General features: G+C 39.5%; 1 protein-coding gene across 11 annotated transcripts in view; it reads left to right on the top strand.

Moving 5' to 3' along the window:
* Positions 1-17,569, top strand: part of LOC146407135 (uncharacterized) — a 975,296-nt gene that overhangs the window by 207,418 nt on the left and 750,309 nt on the right. Inside the window, exon 2 of one of the 11 annotated variants that reach the window (XR_014825612.1) lies at positions 2,199-2,240. The exons of the other annotated variants lie outside the window; for them this stretch is intronic. The gene's annotated coding sequence lies outside the window, so the exon portion shown is untranslated. The remainder of the gene's footprint in view (positions 1-2,198; positions 2,241-17,569) is intronic. 11 annotated transcript variants of the gene reach the window in all.

The raw sequence follows: 17,569 nt of genomic DNA, 5'->3' as shown, positions 1-17,569 counted from the left end.
TATTTGTCTTTCTTTTTCTGACTTACTACACTTAGTATGAATTTCTAATTCCATTCTTGTTGCTGCACATGGCATTATTTCGTTCTTTTTTATGGCTGACTAGTATTCCATAGTGTGTATGTACCACTTAAAATATTTTTTTTTTTTTTTTGCTTTTTAGAGCTGTACCCATGCCATATGGAAGTGTCCAGGCTAGGGGTCAAATTGGAGGTACAGCTGCCAGCCTATACCACAGCCACGGCCACATGGCATCTGAGCTGCATCTGTAGCTTATACCACAAGCTCACGGCATTGCCAGATCCCTGACCCACTGAGCGAGACCAGGGATCGAACCCCCATCCTCATGGATACTAGTCGAATTTGTTTCTACTGCACCACAACAGAAACTCCTGTACCACATCTTAATCCATCTGTTGATGGACATTTAGGTTGTTTCCATGTCTTGGCTATTGTGAATAGTGCTGCAGTGAACATAGGGGTGTGTGTATCTTTTTGAGTGAAAGTTTTGTCTGGATATATGACGATTGCTGGATCATGTAGTAGTTCTGTATTTAGTTTTCTGAGGAACCTCCATACTCTTTTCTGTAGCGCTTGTACCAATTTACATTTACATTCCTACCAGCAGTGTAGGAGGGTTCCATTTTCTCCAAACCCTTTCCAGCATTTGTTATTTGTAGTCTTAGTAATGATAGCCATTCTGACTGGTGTGAGGTGGTACCTCAGGAGAAATTTCTATTCAGGTCTTCTGCCCATTTTTCCAATTTTTTTTTTTTTTTTTTTTTTTGTGGTTGAATTGTATGAGTTGTTTGTATATTTTGGAGAATAAGCCCTTGTTGGTTGCAAAATAGTTTGCAACTATTTTCTCCCATTCTGGAGGTCTTTTTTTTTTTAATGGTTTCCTTTGCTGTGCAGAAGCTTCTAAGTTTGATTAGGTCCCATTGGTTTATTTTTATTTTTATTTACATTGTGTTGGGAGACTGATTTAAGAAAATATTTGTAAGGTTGATATCATAGAATGTTTTGCCTATGCTTTCTTCCAGGAGTTGATGGTGTCTTATCTTATGTTTAAATATTTTAAGTCATTTTGAGTTTATTTGTGTGCATGGTGTGAGGGTGCATTCCAGTTTCATTGATTTGCATGCAACTGTCCAGTTTTCCCAGCACCACTTGATGAAGAGACTGTCTTTTTTTCCATTTTATATTTTTGCCTCCTTTGTCAAAGATTAATTGACCATAGGTGTCTGGGTTTATTTCTGGGCTCTTTATTTTGTTCCACTGTATGTCTGTTTTTTGTACCAGTAATACATTCTCTTGATTACTGTAGCTTTGCAGTATTTTCTGAGGTCTGGGCGTTATTTCTCTTGCTGTGTTTTTCCTCTCAGGATTGCTTTGGCAATTCTGGTTCTTTTATGGTTCCATATAAATTTTTGAGTTGTTCTAGTTCTGTGAAAAATGTCATGGGTAATTTGATAGGGATTTTATTGAATCTGTAGATTGCTTTGTAAAGTGTTAAATGGCTATTTTAATTATATTAATTCTTCTATTCCAGGAGCATGGAATATCTTTCCATTTCTTTGAATCCTCTTTAATTTCTTAGAACTTTTTACAGTTCTCAGCACATAAGTCATCTCCTTGGTCAGGTTTTCTCCTAGGTATTTAATTTTTGGGGTGTGATTTTATTAAATTTTATTTTTTATTTATATATTTTTAGGGCTGCACCTGCAGTATATGGAAGTTCCCAGGCTAGGGGTCATATTGGCACTGCAGCTGCTGGCCTACACTGCAGCCACAGCAATGCAGATATGAGCTGCGTCTGTGACCTACACTGCAGCTCATGGCAATGCTGGGTCCTTAACCCACTGAGCAGGGCCAGGGATTGAACCCATGTCCTCATGGATACTAGTCAGGTTCATTACCACTGAGCCACAATGGGAACTCCTGGGAGTGATATTTAAAAGTGTTTTTTTTGGGGGGAGGTATTTTTTCTAATATTTCATTGTTAGTATACAGAAATGCAGCTGATTTCTGAATGTTAATCTTTTATTCTGCTACTTTGCTGAATTCATTGATCAGTTTGAGTAGTTTTTGTGTGGAGTCCTTAGGGTTTTATATATATAATATCATGTCATCTGCATAGAGTGACAATTTTACCTCTTGTCTTCCAATTTGAATACCTTTTCTTTCTTTTGTTTGTGCAGTTGCTGTGGCTGGGACTTCCAACACTATGTTGAATAAAAGAGGTGAGAGTGGGCATCTTTGTCTTATTCCACGTTTTAGCAGGAAGGCTTTCAGCTTTTCTCCGTTGAATGTTATGTTGGCTGTAGGTTTGTCATAAATGCCTTTTATAATGTTAATATATGTTCCTTCTGTACCACTTTGGTAAGAGTCTTTATCATGAATGGATGTTGGATTCTGTCAGATGCTTTCTCTGCATCTGTTGAGATGATCATGTGGTTTTTGGCTTTTCTTTTGTTAATATGGTGTATGATATTGATTGGTTTGCATATGTTGAACCATTCTTGTGTGTAAACCTGGGATGAATCCCACTTGGTCATGGTATATGATCTTGTTTATATGATGCTGAGAATTTTTGTATCTATATTCGTCAAAGATATTGGCCTAAAATTTTCTTTTTTGGTAGTATCTTTGGCTAGTTTTGGTATTAAGGTGATGGTAACTCCATAGAATGTCTTTGGGAGTGTTCCTTCTTCTTTAATCCTTTGGAAAAGTTTAAGAAAGATGGGTATAAGTTCTTTGTATGTTTGGCAAAATTCGCCTGTGAAGCCATCTGGTCCTGAACTTTTGTTTGTAGGGAGTGTTTTTATTACGTACTCAGTTTCATTTCCAGTGATGGGGCTGTTCAAATGATCTATTTCTCCTTGATTTAGTTTTGGTGGGCTTTATATATCTAGAAATTTGTCCGTTTCTTCTAGGTTTTTAAATTCGTTAGCATATAAATTGTTCATGGTTTTCTCTTAGGTTTTTTTTATTTATGCGTTATCTGTTGAATTTTGCCTTTTTCATTTCTTATTTTGTTTATTTGGGTTCTCCCTCACTTCTTCTTGGTGAGTCTGGCTATCGGTTTGTCAATTTTGTTTATCCTTTCAGAGAATCAACTCTTGGTTTTATTGATTTTTTTTCTGTTGTTTTTTGAATCTCTATTTTATTGATTTCTTCTCTGATCTTTATGATTTCCTTCCTTCTTCTGGCTTTAGGTTTTCTTTGATCTTTTCCTAATTTTTTTAGGTGGTAGGTTAAGTTCTTGATTTGGGGTTTTTCTTCTTTTTTGAGGAAGGCCTGTATCACCACGAACTTCCCTCTAAGAGCTGCTTTAGAGGCATCCCATAGAATTTGAATGCTTGTGTCTTCATTATCATTTGTCTTGAGGTACTTTTTAATTTCGCATTTGATTTCCTCATTGACTCATTGGTTTTTTTAGTAGCATGTTGTTTAGCCTCCATGTAGTCAGTTTTTTCTATTTTTTTTCCTGTAGTTCATTTCCAGTTTCATGCTGTTGTGATCAGAGAAGATACTTGAAATAATTTCTGTACTCTTAAATTTGTTGAGGTTAGTTTTTTGCCCCCATATGTGGTCAGTCCTTGAGAACATTCCATGTGCACTTGAAAAGAGTGTACATTCTGATTTTTTGAATGTAATGTCCTGAAAATATCAACTAAGTCTAAGATTTCTATTGTGTCATTTAGGATCTCTCTTGCCTTACTGATTTTCTGTCTAGAGGATCTGTCCATTGATGTGAGTGGGGTGTTAAAGTCTCCTACTGTTATTGTATTCCCATCAATTTCTCCTTTTATGTCTGTTGTTAGTATTTGTTGTATGTATTGTGGTACTCCTATATTAGGGGCATATATATTGACAATTGTAATATCCTCTTCTTGAACTGATCCTTTTATCATTAGTGTCCTTCTTGTCTTTCTTTATGGCCTTCATTTTAAAATCTATTTGGTCCGATATGAGTATTGCAACTCCTGCTTTCCTGTCTTGTCTATTGGTTTGAAATACCTTTTCCCATCTCCTCACTTTCAATCTGTGTGTGTCTTTGCCCTAAGGTGAGTCTCTTGTAGACGGCATATTGTAGGCTCTTGCATTTTTATCCAATTTGCCACTCTGTGTCTTTGGATTGGAGCATTCAGTCCATTGACATTTAAGGTAATTATTGATAAATATGTATTTATTGCCATTTTAAACCTTGTTTTCCAGTTGATTCTGTTTCTTCTTTCTATTTTTGGTTGTATAATTTTCATTTATTTTATGCTCTTGCCCTTTTCTTTTTAGTTTTTGTGAATGTAATGTTTTGTTTTGATTTGTGGTTGCCCTGTTTTTTAAGTATGTTAACCCCTTCCTATATCTGCTTGCTTTAGCCTGATAGTCATATAGGCTCAAACACATTATTTAACAAAAGCGTCTAGATTTTTTTACTTTCCTTCCCCAGAGTCCATGATTTTGAAGTACTTTTTAAACGTCTTTATGTTTGTCCTTTTGCTGTTTGTTGTGTTTTTCATCACTTTTACAGTAGGTTTTTTTTTGTTTGTTTGTTTGTTTTTGTTTTTCCCTTTTAGATCTGTATACTGGCTTATTTAAGTGATTGATTTCCACTTGTGATTTCCTCCATCCTATTTCTTCTTACTTCTTTTTTATTTAGAGAAACCCTTTCTGTATTTCTTTTAGAATTGGTTTAATATTACTGTACTCTTTTAGCTTTTGTTTGTTGGAGAAATTCTTTCTTTCTCCTTCTGTTTTAAATGATATTCCTTCTTAGTAGAGTATCCTAGGCTGCATATTTTTCCATTTTAGAACTTTGAATATATCATGCCACTGTCTTCTGGCCTGTAGTGTTTCTGTAGAGAAATCAGCTTTTAGCCTTACGGGGGTTCCCTTATAATTAACGCCCAGTGTTTCATTTGCTGCCTTTAGAATCCTTTCTTTATCTTTAACTTTTGCCATTTTTATTATAATATGTCTTGGTGTGGGTCTGTTTGGGTTCATCTTGTTTGGGCCCCTCTGTGCTTCCAGTATCTTGATATCTGATTTCTTTAGATTTGGAAAGTTTTCTGACATAGTTTCTTCAAATATATTTTCAATCCCTTTTTCATTGTCTTCTCTTTCTGAAATTCCTATTATGTGTAGATTGGCCCACTTTATAATATCCCATAGATCTCTTATATTGCTTTCATGTTTTTTCATTTGATTTTCAGTCTGCTGTCCTGATCAGGTGATTTCTATTATTCTATCTTCCACGTCACTAATTCATCCCTCTGCATTATTCACTTTGCTCTTTGGTACATTTAGCTTAATTTGCATCTCTGCAAATGAATTTTCTAATTTTTCTTGGTTCCTCTTTACATTTTCTAGTTTTTTTCTAAAGTAATCTGCATTACTGTTTGTATCTGCTCTTAATTCCTTCATATTCACCCTTAATTCCTTCAGTATTTTCACTGTCTCCCATTTGAACTCAGTGTCTATTAGACTGCAGAGAGGTGTCTTTCATTGTTTGCTACTTCAGGTGAATTTTGCTGTTCTTTTAATCCAGAATCGTTCCTGAACTTCTTCATTTTGCTTATATTTTTCTTTCTCTGTGAGTTTAGGGAAATCAATCTGTAGTCTTGGAAGGCTATTTCTATGCAAGAGTGCCACTTTGTATTTTGTGGGGGGTTACTATTTACTTTTGCTGTAGGAGTTTTTAGATGGATATTTGCCATCTCTTTCTTCAGTGTGAGCTGAATGTGCTTCCTTTTCGTTTTTTTTTAGGGCCACACCCGCAGCATGTGGAGGTTCCCAGGCTAGGGGTCGAATTGGAGCTGTAGCCGCTGGCCTACACCAGAGCCACAGCAACACAGGATCTGAACTGTGTCTGTGACCTACACCACAGCTCACGGCAATGCCGGGATCCTTAACCTGCTGAGCAAGGCCAGAGATCAAACCCACAACATCATGGTTCGTAGATTCGTTAACCACTGAGCCATGGTGGGAACTCCTGAATGTGTTTCTTGACAGTAGAAAGGACCTGCAGGAAGGTGGCACAGGCTACTCCTAGTTGCATGGGAAGTGGTAATGAGCCTTGGGCAGATTTAGGCAGTGCTGGAAACATTTGGCAGTGGTGGTGGCAGGGTGTGTGAGTTCTCAGGGGAGTGAGAGCAACAGATGATGTTTGACATTTGGTGGCCATGCCCTCCTCTCTGGTGCCCTGTGAGGTGATTGGGGCTACAAGGGATGTTCACAGACCCCTAGTGGTGGCAGGCCATGCCCACCTCTGGAGTCAGAGATAACTGTGGTGGTTTCCCCCTGCCACCTGTAGACCATGCAAGAAGCAGTGTGTTGCTTAGCCTATGCAGAAGGTGCTGCACTAGCTGCTCCTAGTTGCAGGGTCTTGGGAAGAGACAGTGATCAAGTGTCTGGGTGCTGCCTGGAGCATTTGGCAGTGGCAGCAGCACAGCGGTTGTGTTCCCAGGGGAGTGAGAGAAACAACACATGGTGCTTGGTTGCTATGCCCTCTTTTTTGCCGACTTCTGAGGTGACTGGGGCCACAGGTGAAGACTGTTAACAGACCCCTAGTGGTGGCATGCCATGCCTCCCTCTGGTTTCTGAGATGACTGCTTTTATCCCTGCTGCCTGTAAATCATACAAGAGGCACTGCATTGGGCTTAGCCCCCTGATGCCCATTGCCTGCACTAGAAGCCCCCGGTCTCCCCGTAGCCTGAGCAAGTGGCCTCTCACCACCTGTAGCCTGCACCAGAGGTACCCTGCCCTCTGATAGCCAGTGCATGTGGAGGGAGATTCCTATGGCGGTCTGCCCCTCCTACTCTCACCCTCCCCAACAATGGCACCTTTCTTCTCCTGCAGGCCCAGACCTCCTCCCGGGTTCCCTTGGATGTGGCATTCTGCTCCCCAGCCCATGGAACCCCGTGCCCTAGCCCCTCAGGCTGTCTCCCCATAGCCAATCCTATTCCTCTCCCCAGAACTGACCTCTGGAGCCTGAGCCTCAGTGCCCAGCCCCTGCCTGAGCATCTCAGGCTGTGGTGTCCCGGGCAGTGGTCCAGATGATCTGTGCAGCTCTCACTCTACTTTGTCTTCCTCAATCCAGCTGCTGTACTTTTCTCGGTGACTTTGAGGTCCCTCTGTCTCAGCTGATCCCCCCACCATTTAGATGGCTTCCCAGGGTGTGGGTTCCTTTTCTCTTTCATGGCTCCCTCTCAGGAATTTGTCCTATCCTGATTCCTTTTATCTCTCTCCTCTTTTTTTCTTTTTTTCTGTCCAGTTATGTGGAGGGTTTCTTGCCCTTTTTGGAGGTTTTAAGTTCTTCTGCCTACTGTTCAGTAGATTTTTTGTGAAAATCATTCTGCATGTAGATGTCTTTTTTTGATGTATTTGTGGGAGAATGTGAGTGTGACATCTTACTCCTTGGCCTTCTTGATCTTTCTTGCAGTTGTGGTCTTCTTCATCCTATATCTTCTTACTTCTTTTCTGTTTAGAGGAGACCTTTCAGTGTTTCTTTTAGAATGTGTTTAGTATTGCTGTATTCTTTTAGTTTTTGTCTTTTGCAGAAACTTTTTTTCTCCTTTTGTTTTAAATGATCATCTTGCTGGATAGTGTAGTCTAGACTGCAAATTTTTTCCTTTTAGATCTTTGAATATATCTTTCTGCTCTCTTCTGGCCTAAAATTACTGCTATTTTTAGCCGTGCTACAGATAGATCAGAAATACAAACAGGTAAGGAGCATAATTTCACATCTCACTTGCTCGGAAATAAACACTGGCAACATTTTATTTTTTTACTTTTAGATTTTGAGTGAAGAGATAATAATTTATTTGTTTCTAGGTGGATATTGTTGACTAAAAAATGCACAACCTGAAAATTGAGAATTATGTTTTATTTTGGAGAACGTACTGAGTACTTAAGCCTGGGAGATAGCTTCTCAGCTTTGACTGTTCTGAAGAGGTAAAGGAGGAGCCAGGATATGTAGGAATCCTTAAAGAAAAAAAAAACAAACAAACATACAAAGAAACAAAACCAGGTAGTTCAAACATTAAAAGATTATTGCTGATTAAAGAAAAGCAGACATCTCAAATTAATTAATTTAGTGCTTTTCTATACATGGGAAAGATGCAAGAGTCAGGGCTTATTGAAATTATTCCTTTGATATGTGCCTTAACTATTTAGGGCTAGTATCCTAGTTTTTTCATCCTGAATCCCTTCAGGGTACATTGGGCAGGTAGAGGTGCCTGCAGTGGCTGATAGCTTAATGGCTGCAATATTTTTTGTTAACTGATAAGGCAGGAGACATTCTTTTACTATAAAATAAATTGCATGTTAATAAGGTAGTATTTTCCTAAGCAACATACATGCACATGGTTGTATTTTTCTATTAAGAAGGATTTATGGTATTTTTGGAATAAAAAATGTTTGTAATTCAGACAATAATTTTTTAAATAATTCAATCGCATTGGCAATTAAATTGATTCCAGAATTTGTCTCTAAAACCATGGAAGGAAAAGAGTAATACTTGAAATGAAATAGAAATAAGTAGCAGGAAAATATTTTTGAAACTGAAATATTTAGAAAAACAGGTAAATATATTTAAAGACATGTAGAATGTTTTCCAAACTGCTATCTTGTGCATTCAGCTTAACAGTATATGGAGAAACCAGTGATTGGGGATATTTCATTAATCTTCTGTGTTGGTCTTTTTTTTTTTTTTTTTTTTTTTTTTTTTTTTTTTTTTTTTTGCCATACCCGTGGTATATGGACGTTTTCAGTCCAGGGATCAAATCTGAGCCACAGCTGCAACCTACCCTGCATCTGAGGCAACACTGGATCCTTAACCCACTGGGCCAGGATCCACCTGCACCACCGCATAGATGATGCTGGATCCTCAGCTTGCTGTGCCGTAGCGGGAACTCCTTGATTATCTTTTTTGATCATCCCATAGGTGAATATAATTGTTGGGGTGAACCAGAAGTGATGTGGCATTCAGCCAGGAAGCACTAGATTGACTAACTTGTCCTTCTTTACATGGGACTATCTAGTTATAAAACTAAAAGTCCTGGAATTTCCATTCTTAACAGTGGATTACAAATCTGACTACAGTGGCTGGGTCACTTTGGAGGTGTGGGTTCAATTCCCAGCCCAGTGCAGTGGGTTAAAGGATCCAGCATTGCCATAGCTGTGGCGTAGGTTGCAGTTGTAGCTCGGATTCAGCCCCTGGCCTGAGAACTTCCATATGTTGTAGGTGCGGTTGTTTAAAAAAACCAAAAAAACAAAAAATAAAAAACAACAAATAAAAGCCTAAAAGTCCTATAGCAAAACAGGAACCCTCTCCAGTCCCAGGCAATCTCCTCTTTTCTGGATAAACCAGCACAACTTGCCACCCTACTAAAACTCTTTCCTCCAGATGCTGGGGAGTAAATGTAACCCTCTTACCTAGAAGAGTAAAGGTGTTTTGAAGAGCTGTCTGCAGACCCAAAACGTAAAACGTATTTGCTCTGTCTCTTGCATTTTCAAGGGTCAACAGCAGCAGTGAACAGGAAAAAGATAATTAGGACTGCAGACTAATTTAAATGTTGAGCTTTGGGTGACTCAGAATAGAGCAGCGAAGGCCTAGCCTTTTGGTCTAGCCATATTGCCCCGTCCTTTCTTCTGTCTGCCTTTGAGCCCATTTACCCACTTGCAGATTTGGAGTTTTCCTGCGTCAGTCTGAGTCAAGGACCTCAGAAATCAACCAGAAGTACATGAGGATGATTTGCTGGAGAGATAAACAGTATAAGACTTCCTAAGGAAGTGAGACCTGGGAAAGGAAAGGTAAAATGACAGGATCAATAGAATGAGCGTAAATGAGAGATTTCATATTAATGCAGTTAAGAAAACATACTACTCTTCAAAAAGAGCCAGAACACAAGCAGAAGGAGAACAGTAAAGAATATTTTCCAGGAGTTCCTGTAGTGGCTCAGTGGAAACGAATCTAACTAGCATCCACGTGGACGCAGGTTCAATTCCTGACCTTGCTCAGTGGGTTAAGGATCTGGTGTTGCCATGAGCTGTGGTGTAGGCTGGCAGCTGAAGCTCTGATTTAACCCCTAGCCTGGGAACCTCCATATGCCATGGATGTGGCCCTAAAATTAAAAAAAAAAAAAAGGAATATTTCCCAAGTGAAAATTGCAAAGGGAAAACAAAACCAAAACTAAAACCAAGAAGCACAAAACTCACCCTTATAGTAAGTTTTTGAGGTGGTTATCCTCTGCCAAGGAGAAGCATGGAAAAACAACTAAAAAAAATGAGGAGGAGGATGAAGAGTAGGCTAGGCAGTCACACACAGTGGATACTACTGCATTTTGGACTTGGTGAAAGTATTCGTGACTTTCTTAGGTTAGAAAAGATGGCCAAGTATTGGCCATCAGCTAGAGGAGAATGGGCTTACGTATGATCTATTTTGTTAAAGAATTGATGCTTAAGGAGGAAATTGATATCAAGCAAAATTGATCTAGTAATGATTTTCCCAAATTAATACCAAAATATTTTCTAAAAATCTTTTGACAAGTTTATCTGGTCTCAGCTCTATCTGTCTGTCTGTCTACCTGTCTGTCTATCTATCTATCATATAGTTTGTTTTATATCTTATTTGGAATTTGGTTTTAAAAGTAGACACAGGACTTCTAGCTAAGCTATAATAAAAGGAACTGGATTTATCCTCCTGTCTAAAATAACCCCCTAAAACCAGACAAAAGATATGAAACAAGGTTTCAAGATACTGGACATCAGGCCATGAAGTGTCTTTGATCCTTAAGTTATGAGAAACAAATAAGGTGAATACTATGAATGTCCTAATTTACTGCCTAGAGAAATTCTCAAGCCGTGGTTCAGAGAGAGGTTGTTATAGAAGAACCCAGAAAATGCCATGGCAGAATTACTGAGTTGGGTTTTTTTTTTCCCTGTTTTTTTTTTTTTTTTTTTTTTAAGAAGGTCTAAACCACAATTAATTGCAGACAGGAGATGGAGACTTTTCTGCAAGATGTCTGTCAGCTGTTCTATAAGATGGAGCACTCTTTGAAAGTATATATATGGAGCAAAGAGGAGGGTCAGCAGATTAAAAACACACAGGACTCAACAAGAGGAGGAACAAGGCCAGGATAGTTAAGAACTTCATTAGTTTTCTAGTAAAGAGGGATTGGTAGCTGATACTAGATCCACAGCGCGGCTTGGAATGGATGTAATGTGATAACTAGAGCTAGAATTATTCTTCAGAGATGACATGACTAAACAGAGTTTTCTGACTTGTAGGAAACAAAGACCTCATATGGATTTATACTCAAGTGAAAAATCATACCCACAAATCATGTGGGGATCCTCAGGCATGTAAGCTTTCCTACACATGAAATGTCTTCTGTGGCTTCAATTTAAAAACAAAAGTTAAGCTCCAAAGTTTAGGACAGGCATTTCCTGAAGTGTTACTATTACATCTTACCATAAATAGCCGGGAACATCATAAAATTATTTTGATGTCTTATGTACAATATTAGTGATTAGGCTTGAGTGAAATGTCACGTTCCTGGGGTTGGTATGTCAGGCCAACACCCCAAATTCCCATCAAGTTTGGTCCTGTGGCCATAGAAGTTTGCTTTCGAGTTTGGGTTGAGTCACTGTTATGATGACTCTCCATCCAAGAACTGTGCCATTTTTTGGGGCCCCAGAATCAGAAGCAAGTGTGAACTGGTATTTGTGAGATTTTCCAGTGACTGAGGTGGGTTAACAGAGAGGGGAGGGGGTCTGGACTAGAGATGGCACCTGGTGGAATGACAGACATCACACTGAGCTGTGCTCTGAAAGTGGAATAGCAGCCCTTGAATAGGGGGTCAGAGGAGGGTTAATGGGTAGGTTTTGTTAGAGAAAAATATTTTGAAAGTCATAAAAGTCTAAAGGCAGCCTTGCAGAAAGCATCAGCTTTGTGATTAAGGCATCAAGCTACTAATTATTCAAGGGAAGGTTGTTTGTCCAGACTTACATGTTAGAGGCAGCACTGTGAGTCATGGGGGATTTGGTTGTTCCAACCAGAAAAACCAGAATAGGTTTTAAGGGTAGAATCTCTTAGGATTAGCAGAGACCCTGTTTAAATAACTTGAACATGCAAGGATTTATTTTTTTACATGAATTAAGTCAGGGAATAGGTTGTCCAGTACTGGTATGTCAGCCCCACAAAGTCCTCAGGGGCTTAGACTACTTCTGGCGTACAACTTCTCCATTCCTAGGGTGTGACCCTTGTATTCACAGTTCAAGGTGGTGGCTGCCTTCATACAGGTATATTATTGTGTTTTTTACTGCCTGTGTCTATAGGTTTGTTTGTTTTGGTTGGTCATCACTGCACTGGTCAAAATGTTCTCTAACCCCACTAAGTAGTTTATAAGAATTAGTAGCTATTAACAGGGAAACGTGTAGGAAACATCTTCCTTAAAATGGTGAAACAATGATGAAAATGTTGGCTTGTATGGTTTTTCTTTTTCTTTTTTCTGTCTTCTGTCATTTTAGGGCCACACTCAAGGCACATGGAGGTTCCCAGGCTAGGGGTCGAATCGGAGCTGCAGCTGCCGGCCTACACCACAGCACGGCAACGTGGGATCCAAGCTGCTCCTGTAACCTACACCACAGCTCACTGCAACGCTAGATCCTTAACTCACTGAGCGAGGCCAGTGATCAAACCCGCTTCCTCATGGATACTAGTCAGGTTCGTTAACCACTGAGGAGTTCCACGATGGGAACTCCTGTATGGTTTTATCTTTAATCTTTAAAGACCACAGTACCAGGACAACCATCTAGTGTTTATCCCTATTTTTATAGAGAATGAAACCAGGGTACAGAGCAGGACCATATAGCTAGTTGATCCTTTGCCGGGAATTGGCTTAGGAGTCCCCAGGTTTTTTGTTTTTTTTTTTTTTTAACTTTATTAGAGTATAGTTGACTTACAAAGTTGTGTTAGTTTCAGGTGTACAGCAAAGAATTTCATTTTAAAATTCTTGTCCCATATTTATTAGAAAGTATTGAGTAGATTTCCATGTGTTATATAGTAGGTCCTTTTTACCTATTTTTTATATAGTAGTGTATATATGTCAATTCCAGACTCCTAATTTATCCTTCCCCACTATGTGTTCCCTATGGTAACCATAAGTTTGCTTTTGAAATCTTTGAGTCCACCTCTGTTTTGTAAGTTCCTTTATATCATTTTTACTAGATTACACATATAAGTGATCTCATATAGTGTTTGTCTTTCTCTGACTTAATTCACTCAGTATGATAACCTCTAGATCCATCCATGTTTCTGCAAATGGCTTTATTTCATTCTTTGTTTTTTATGGCTAAATAGCATTCCGTTGTATACCCATCTTCTTTATCCAGTCCTCTGTTGATGGACATTTAGGTTGTCCCATGTCTTGGCTATTGTAAATAATGCTGCCGTGAATATTGGGGTAGATGTATCTTTTTGAATTGCGGTTTTCTCTGGATAGCTGCCCAGGAGTGCGATTGCTGGATCGTATGGTAGTTCTATATTTAGTTTTTAGGGAACCTCCATACTGTTCTCCATAGTGACTGCACCAGTTTACATTCCCAGCAACAGTGTAGGAGGGTTCCCTTTTAAGGACCCCCAAATTTGAACACCTCATTGTAGACACAGTTTAGGTTTAGGGATAATTCAGTAGTCAGTGAATTCAAAGTGCCCACCATCTGTGTAACCTTGAGGAATTACTTAGCTTTTTAAAGCCCCGATTTCCCCATCTTAAAATGGGGGTGATGAAACAACCTTTAAAAGGTTGTTTTGGGAGTTTCTGCGGGAGTTAACAGGATTAGCAGTGGTGTCTCTGCAGTGCTGGCTTGCAAGTTTGATCCCTGGCCCAGCATGGCGGGTTAGGGAGCCAGTGCTGCCACAGCTGGACGTGGGTCACAACTGTAGCTCACATCTGATCTCTGGCCCAGGAGCTTCATATGCTGCAGGGTGGCCAAAAAAGAAAAAAAGAAAAGAAAAAGAAAGGTTGTTTTGGAGACCAGAGGGATTATATTATGACCCACTAGGACAGTGACTGGCACATGTTTTTTTTTTTTTAATGCATGTGTGTCTTTTTTTGCCTTTTCTAGGGCCACTTCCTACAGCATGTGGAGGTTCCAGGCTAGGGGTCTAATCGGAGATGTAGCCACTGGCCTATGCCAGAGCCACAGAAACATGGGATCTGAGCCGTGTCTGCAACCTACACCATAGCTCACGGCAATGCCAGATCTTTAACCCACTGAGCAAGGCCAGGGATCACATCCGCAACCTCATGGTTCCTAGTCGGATTCGTTAACCACTGAGCCACGATGGGAACTCCAAGTGACTGGCACATATTAAGTGGCATGTCAACAGTTGTTTAAAAATGAAAATAAACTTTCATTAGAAGAATAAATGACCCATGGGTCTATAAGATTAGATTTTCCTTATCCTTCCCCCTTATTGGATCACTAATATAATAATACATTACAGTAACATTTTATAGGGCCTGAGTATTTTATAGCTTATCAAATAGTTTTTGTGTATTCTATATATACACAATGAATTCAAAGTGGCCACCGTTTGTGTAAATATATAATACTATTTGACCTGCACAGAATCTTGTGAGCTGGATCCTATTAGGACCTATTAGGTCCTTTTTTTTTTTTTCATTTTTTAAAAGTTTTATTGAAGTAGTTGATTTACAAAGTTGCGATTCTGCTATACAACAAAGTAATTCAGTTATACATACACACATCTTCTTTTTCAGATTCTTTTCCCCTTTCTTTACAGAGTATTGGGTAGAGTTCCCTATGCCATATAGCAGGCCCCTGTTGGACAATTTCCAGATACTATTAGGTCTTTTGTAAGATAAAGATGCTTAGGGTCAGAGAAGCAAAGTTGGTTTGTTTAATCTCAAACATCTAGTAAATGAAAGAGCTTAATGCACTTTGCCACTAGTCCTATTATTGTTACTATTTTTATAGCACTTACCATGTGCCAAGCAGTATACTGTGATTTTTTAAAAATGTTAATTCTAACACACTTAGCAAGCCTATAGGTATTATCACCATTTTATAGGTGGTAAAAGTGAGGCTCAGTGGGGTTAAATAACTTGCTTCAAGTCCCATAACCAATGAATGGAGCTATCAGAATTCAAAACCAAATCTGCCTGAGACCAAAACCCGTATCCTTTTTGCTGTAACATGACACATTCTTATTACCATCTTCCAGAAGAAAAGATGGATTGTTGGTTCTTTGGCTGTGAGGGCTTTGATAAGAATTTTGTCTGTCCATCTTTGTATTGCCTAATTACAGTGCCTGGCACCAAGCCCAGTGTCTGGCATGATGAATGTGAGCTGATCTAAAATGGAACTGGTCTCTTGTTGGCTGTCTCTCTTCTCTCTAGTGAGGTAAGAAGATGAGTAGCTAGAAATCTGGCCCGTGGCTTAGCTGCATCTTGGTGCCAGGTCTCTATTGAATATCATTTCTAAAGTTGTTTAGTTTCTTCTCCATCACTGGATGTCATCAGATATCACTTGCTTTGCATTTTTTGGCTCTTCATTGGGAAACTGCTCAGTGTTATGATTTCACTCATCCATAGTAGAACAAGGGCTCAGTAATGTGATGATAATTGAATTGTTAATGAAAACAGGCTTTGATGAAATGGAAACCTCAGTTCTTTGCCAGTTGGGAACATTCAGAACTGAAGCTGTGGGGAATATGATGGATGGATTCAGCTGTGCTGTCAATGATTAAAAGGAATTGGGTCGGGGGGGATGGACAATGTTCAGAGAGGAATGAGACTCTAAACTTTAAACAATTCTTGAGCACTTGATAGGTGAATGGGGACTGGAAAGCAATGACTTAGGTAGATTTACCCAAAGGGAGAGTTGAGCTCGCTCATTCTCAATCATACAGATGAGGATGCTGACTTGGATATGGCAATGGTTAATATAAAGCCATAAAACAAGTTGGCAGCAAGTCCAAGCCTGGGACTCAGACTCTTCAGTCTCCATCAAGGGCTCTTTTCATACAAGATTCACGATTGATTGGCCATAGAGGGTGACGAGAATGCCCTGAGGATGACCCCTATGCTTCTGACTCTAATGCTGAGGGAAGGAGGAGTACGCAAGGTGTTGTGTTTGGCAGGTTTACTTATGCAACTAGTAAGGTACTGGTTTTTTATTGTAAGCTATTGTTGACCCCAGTGGTGATGTCAGTGGAATCTCTGGGTCAGCCATATTGCAGTAGGTTGAAGTTGAAAGGGAACCGAGGTAGTAGGGACAACTATTGCAGACTACATTTCCAGTATAGTTGGTGAAGGGAAAAACCAGGAGCAAAGGTGGGAACTGGAAGGGGAAAGTGAGTTTATTTTTTAAGAATGTCTGAGACTGGGGAGTTCCTGTTGTGGCTCAGCAGAAACGAATCTGACTAGCATCCGTAAGGACACAGGTTCAGTCCCTGGCCTCACTCAGTGGATTAAGGATCCAATGTTACCATGAACTGTGGTGTAGGTTGCAGACATGGCTTGGATCCCACGTTGCTGTGTCTGTGGCGTAGGCTGGTAGCCAAAGCTCTGATTTGACTCCTAGCCTGGGAACTTCCATATGTTGTGGGTGCGGCCCTAAAAATCTATTAAAAAAAAAGAAAAAGGATGTCTAAGACTTTATCTTAGAAAAAAACTTAAAATCTTAGTTTCTAGGCTGAGGGGAAGAATCCAGGGTAGAGATGATTGAAGGCAGCTCTTAGAGGGGACAGCTAACAGAGCACAGGCCTGGAAGAAGATGGAGTAGAAGGATTTTTGTCCAAAGGGCAGTAGACTAGCTCTGGAGGTGAGGAAGGACATGTGGGGGAAGGAAATAAGGTGTGAGTGCATTATATTTAAATTTAGAGGAGGAGGGGCATATGGTATTAGTGTTGAAAGACTTTCATATTCTCTGAGAAGTAGGAAATATTAAAATCCAACCCAATTTATCAATGAATAAGTTTTGAATTGCTCACAGGGGAGTCAGATCAGACAACTCTGTCACATAAGAACATAAAGATAAAGGAATAATGTATGAGTTAGACAGATTACCATTTGTCTTTTGGAAATGAAGCATGAACAGAAGGGATAACGCCTGGTTTTGCTAATTGTTTTGTTTCATTTGGGAATAGAAGCAGGCAGTTGATCTTTAGCCAGGACACTTATGGATGTGTACACATAACTGATGTTTTTGCATGCTTGTTAACCTACCAGAAAACTTCCTCCTGCCAGATTATTGCCATTCCCTGATTGATCTTGGGCTTCTAATAAGTCTAGACCATTTGTGTTGAATTCCGGCTCTCTTCCCATCCTCTGCTGAAATACAGCCACCTCTGAGATGAAGCGTGAAACTGGTTATGATGGAGCCAGGAAATTGTCTCCTCCTGGAGAGGATGATCTGATGAAACTGGTGTTTCTAAGCTGGAATCTCAGTATCTCTTCAGACTGAGAAGAGTGTGCAGTTCCAATTGTCCTTTTCTGAGCCCTTTGCCCCATGTTTTCAGCCACATGTTGCAAAGTGT

Source organism: Sus scrofa, chromosome 1, assembly GCF_054392235.1.
Source record: "Sus scrofa isolate SSC_HxYL_T2T_F1_AM1 chromosome 1, Sscrofa_HxYL_maternal_Yorkshire_Landrace_v2.0, whole genome shotgun sequence".
Lineage (NCBI taxonomy): Eukaryota > Metazoa > Chordata > Mammalia > Artiodactyla > Suidae > Sus > Sus scrofa.
Note: the sequence above shows the minus strand (reverse complement) of the source record. Positions and strands in the feature narration are given on the sequence as shown.